Genomic DNA, 6,000 nt, shown 5'->3' with positions numbered 1-6,000 from the left:
ACTTGAGTTCTTCTTCCACATGACGTCTCACTATCTTCAGCTCCACCACTCTTTTCTCTACTCAATTCACCCTCATACCGCCTCTTTTTGTTAATCTATGCTAGCCTCGACGCCCTTCCACCGTCACATTGCTCTCAACCATTAACTCTCGTCGGTAATACCTCTAGTAATCCATCCACACTTCTCCCCAGAAATGTCACCGACTTAATCTTTTCTAGTGAGTGCTTCAGTCTCGCTCGAAATCCCTTCTCCATCCTCGTCGTAAGAGTCAGCCATCACCCGAGACGATGCCACGTTGCCCGCAGCGGATCTGTTGAAATTATATCTCGAATTTGAGCCCGAAACAAAAATCTAAATACTTCGAATTCGATATTTCTTATTTTGCTTGATATCTACTTTGGTACTCCAAATTGTGATCGAGGAAAGTTCACGAAAATTGAAGTTTCTTGTGAATGTCTTGAAATTGAGGAAAGCATATTACAAATTGGAGTGGGTGCAAATAAGCAAAATAAAGAATGGAAATATACAGACATCATTCGTGTTTTCATGCATTGGATATGTGAGCTAAATTTGGAAAGTAAATTGTGGACTTTCCAATTGGACCATATTTAGTCAATGATTAAAATAGAAAGATTCGTGAATTTGTCCTTTAGAATTGGTGCTTCCATGAGCGATTTTGCACGTAATCCAAGGGAAAGTCCTCTTTGCGGAATTACTTCAATAATTTTGTGTTTTAGTAGAGAAATTTTTGTGGTAAGAATTTGCTTATAATTCCTTCGTCCGATTGAGAGCTTATTTTATGAGGAATTAGGGCTAAACACGGTGTGTGTTATTGAATGTAATTGGGACTAGAAAATATTGAGAGTTCTTGGATGACTCGAATGTGATTTGTAATCTCCGATTTGGATCAATTGATCTATAACGGAATTCGTTGCTACTTTTCCTATGACCGTAGGTCTCCAAGACTGAACCACGTACATCCGATGTCCAATTTATTTTTCGATTCTATCTATTTTATTGTTTGATTGCTTGTTTTAGCACAACAATTAGTATTAAAGCCAGCTTTTACTTGAGTTAAAGCGAATTGATGGCTATAGAATAAGGCAAAGTGAAAATCGACAGATTTGATGGGAAGGATTTTGATTTCTGAAAGATGTAGATTGAAGATTATCTATATCAGATGAGTTTGCACTTGCCCCCGTATAGGGAGAAGCTAAAAACAACGAAACAATTTGATTGGGAATTGATGGATAGAAGAGCGATTGGTATTATTCAGCTAACGTTGGCTTGTAACGTTGCATTTAATATCATGAAGGAGAAGACTACCGCGGATTTAATGAATGCCCTATTGGACATGTATGAGAAGCCCTCTGCGATCACCAAGGTCTATTTGATGCAATGCCTATTAATTTGAAGATGAGAAAAGGTGCATCGGTTGCTAATCATATCAATGAATTCAATGTGATTATTAGTCAATTGAGTTCAGATTTTGACTTTAAAGATGAGGTATGTGCTTTGATTATATTATCCTCATTGCCTAATAGTTGAAATACTATTGTTACTGCTGTTAGCAACTCCTCTAGATCAACAAGTTTAACTTTTGATGGGATTCAATATTTGATTCCGAGTAATGACATCCATAGAAGAAAATCTGTGAATTTGTATCTACTACTTTAGTAGGTGAAAATAGAGGAAGAATTGATCCTCGTGTTAGCATAAGTAGTGTGAACTTGAATAGATTAAGTTAGTCTAGGGCTTGTGGTATTTTTTGTTGAAACTGGAGCAAGAGAGGGCATCTTAAAAGGAACTATTTTAAGCTGAAAAATGAGAAGAATAAGGGAACTAGAGTTGAATCTGCAAATGATATTGCAGCTATAGCTAACGGTAATTCGAATAATGCTAATTTAGTCTTGTTTGTCACTGATGATTCGTCATTTGGGGGATGGACTATGGATTCTGGTTGTTCCTTTCATACTACATTAAACAGGAACTTGTTTATTACTTACCAGTGCATGAATAGTCATAAAGTACAATTGACGAACAATCAATGTTAGAATTAGAATGCATTATGGTATTGTGACGACATCAACTACGATTAGGCATGTTCTAGAGTTGAAGAAAAATCTAATTTCCTTGAGTACCCTAGATTTAGCTGGGTGTCGATATTCTTCACAATGCGGAGTTCCAAAAATTGCTCGAGATACTTTGGTGATAATGAAAGAATAAAGCACAATGGCTTGTATAAGCTATAAGGTGAGACGATAATGAATTTCACTGCGAAAACGTTGGACGCATCTATTCGAGTGTCTAAATTTTGGCATATGCTTTTAGGGCACATTAGTGAGAGAAACCTGAAGGTTCTAAGTGAAAGAAATTTATTATGTAGTTATATTGCTCGCGAACTAAAAGCATGCGGGTGTTGTCACTTACATCAATGGTAGAAAGAGCAATTTAGTGTGATTGTCAAAGAAACCGCGGAAATTATAGAATTAATTCACTTGGAGTTCACAGGTTGTCGCAGTTTGCTTCAAGGAAGAGTGCTAGATTTTTCCTAATAGTTCTTAAAGACTGCTCGACGAAAACCTAGGTGTTTGTGCTTAGGTACAAGTTTGATGCTATTGTCGGGATCAAGCAATTATGAGCTTTGATTGAAAAGAAGGCTAGTAAAACAATCAAGCATGTGCGGATTGACAAAAGCATGGAGTTTTTCTTGGAGTTGTTAAACGAATTCTGCATGGAAGAAGGCATAGTAAGATACCGCACTAGTGCTAATGAACCACAACATGTTGCAGAGTTGATGAGCAGAACATTCCTAGAGACAGCACATAAAATGCTCTCTGGTACCGGTATGGCCAAGAGATCGCTGGCGGATGCGCTTAGCTAGCTATCTAATGAATAGATCTCCATCGACTGCGATTGGATGTCGAACTCCCGATGAAGTGTGGTCGGGTAATATTGTTGATTATTCTGTTCTTAGAATATTTGGTTGCCAATATTATGTTCGAGTTAGTAATTGCAAACTTGATAAAAAAACAAGAAAATGTATACTCCTAGATTATGCACAAGGTGAGCGGGGTTGTCGGTTGTGGTGCCCGAAATTAAATTTACATGTTATCATAAGAGAAGTTACATTTGACGAGTCTTCAAAACTTCTAGTTAGGAGTGACCATAGTAGTGGTTATACGGATCCGAATGGTATTAAGCTTGAGGTGGAGTTGCAATCAGAAACTCTTGATGTAGTGGTTACTAGCGAAGTAATCGACACAGATAATGCTTGTAGCGAGATGAGCCTATAGAGCCAATGATTGATGTAACTGCTGATATTGACAAGGTACGTATTCAATCTCCTAACAGATATGGATGCAATGGTGGTTTTGCTTTATATGTGGTTGAGGAGGTCATGTCCGAAAGTCCTTGTGGAGCAGTTAAAGGCGCATGTATAGTTGGTGTTCTGATGAGGTCCACAGTTATAGTGAAGTTCAAGCGCCGCTTGGACTTGGAAGCATCTGTGGTAGTTGAGCCTAATGGGGCCATGGGAGAGTAGTAGCGAAGCTTGGATTTATCAGCGAAGCGATTGTGACTTGGCTCAAACATCAAACCAAGGTGAAGATTGTTGAAATTAAGTCTCGAATTTGAGTCCAAAGAGAATATTTGAATATTCTGAATTCGATATTTCTTATTTTGCTTGATATCTACTTTGGTACTCTAGATTGTGACCAAGGAAAGTTCACAAAAGTTGAAGTTTTTTGTGAATGTCTTGAAATTGAGGAAAGCATATTAGAAATTGGAGTGGGTGTAAATGAGCAAAAGAAAGAAAGGAAATATGCAAACATCACCTGTATTACCATGCATTGGATATATGGGCTAAATTTGGAAAGTAAATTGTGGACTTTTCAATTGGACCAAAATCTGAATATTCCAAATTCGATATTTCTTATTTTGCTTGATATCTACTTTGGTACTCTAGATTGTGACCAAGGAAAGTTCACGAAAGTTGAAGTTTTTTGTGAATGTCTTGAAATTGAGGAAAGCATATTACAAATTGGAGTGGGTGTAAGTGAGCAAAAGAAAGACAGGAAATATATGGACATCACCTGTGTTATCATGTGTTGGATATGTAGTCTAAATTTGGAAAGTAAATTGCGGACTTTCCAATTAGACCATATTTAGTCAAACATTGATCTTATTTATATATATATATATATATATATATATGTGTGTGTGTGTGTGTGTGTGTGTGTGTGTCCTGCAAGTGGATGATTAAAATAGAGGGATTTGTTCAATTTATGACTTTGGGATTGGTGCTTCCGTGAGCATTTTGCTCGTAATCCAAGGCAGAGTCCTCTTGGTTGAATTAGTTCAATAATTTTGTGTTCTAGTCAATAAATTCTTGTGGTAAGAATCTGCGTATAATTCCTTCGTGGGATTGAGAGATTATTTCGTGAGGAACTATAGGCTAAACATTGTGCATGTTATTGAATGTAATTGGGGCTGAAAAATACTGAGAGTGAGTTATTCGAGTGTGGTTTGTAATCTCCGAATTGTATTGCTAGATCTATAGTGAAACTCGTTGCTGCTCTCCCCGTGTACGTAGGTCTCTACGACCGAATCACGTACATCTGGTGTCCAATTTATTTTCTTGCTATCTATTTTTATTGTACGATTGCTTGTTTCCGTGCAACAGGATCGACGGTGGGAACTTTGCATTGTCGCTGTATCTTGGAGATACCCATGTACAGGGGCTTCACCAAATTCAAGTACTTATGCAACCCATCCTACAAAAGCCCCTTCAAACAAGAATCATCGAATGAGAGGCTCTCAGCAATTTTACCACATGAAAGACTCGGGGTTTACTTCTTCTTCTTGTGCTTCTTCGAAGCATCGTTGAAGGAACTGGTTGGACTTTTCTGAATTTAATGGTTGCTGTGCGTGTGTTGTTTTCTTGCTCTGCTTGCTCTGCTTTTACCATCACAAGTACCACGTGATTAGACTTGGACCTCCTGAACTCAAGACTAGAAGTCTTAGCAAATGACTGATGAGATCAGAGACTGAGCCTACAAAGTGAATTTTTTTTTTTTTTTTTGTTCCAGCTATAAAGTGGATTTCATGGGAAGGATCTTTTTCTTGGAGAAGAGAATGATGGGAGATTGAGACAAAGACACGTCAGAAGAAAGAAGGAGATGAAGAAGTCAAGGGTGGAGGCCAGTGGGACCCACCATTTAGGTAATTCGGTTCTTTTAATTCTCTAGAGAGTGGATGAGCCATTTTGGGATTGGAAATATCACGTCCCTCCTTTTTTCTATGTTTTCTTTTTCTGTATAGAATAACTACCTTAATTAAGCATTTTATATGTTTTGCTTCTTAGCATATTAAAGAAATTTGCATTTCAGATGTTCCTATAACATTTTACATGCTTCATGTAAAATTATCTCCTTAATAGTAAACAAAAAAGATATTCTTTGGTATAGTACAAAATCGAAAAGTATCTTCTTCGTCATACTTCTCTATTTTTTGTCCCTCTTATCTCAAAAGCTCACTTTGTTGGTGAAATTTTTATTAATTTCAATAGTTTAAAATATATGTTAAATCTCTTTATCTACTATATAAAAAAATTATTTTTTTCTCACTATATTGGCAAGATACTTTTATTCAAAGTATGTGAGATGTTAGAAGAATATCTAGAAATACACTAAAAATATTATGCACGATGAAACATTTTGATTTTTTTTTGCGTAAATAGTTCATAGAGGATATTCAATTTTGTTTTTTCAAAATGATCTTACTTTATGCAATGTCATGACTTAATTAAATTTCATCTACTTAATAATATATACATAAATTTGGTCGACAATGTAAAAAAGAACTAGATTTCTTGGAAATTTCTCTTTTCGACGAAATAAATTTTTATGGAAGCAATATCTTACATAAAAAATATTACCTTTAATATACAAGAAAAATCTTGAATAAACAAAAATGGAACATATGAATTATGGTAGGTAT

This window comes from Rhodamnia argentea, chromosome 2 (genome assembly GCF_020921035.1).
Source record: "Rhodamnia argentea isolate NSW1041297 chromosome 2, ASM2092103v1, whole genome shotgun sequence".
Classification (NCBI taxonomy): domain Eukaryota; kingdom Viridiplantae; phylum Streptophyta; class Magnoliopsida; order Myrtales; family Myrtaceae; genus Rhodamnia; species Rhodamnia argentea.
The sequence above is the reverse complement of the archived record's forward strand: the minus strand, read 5'-3'. Positions refer to the sequence as shown.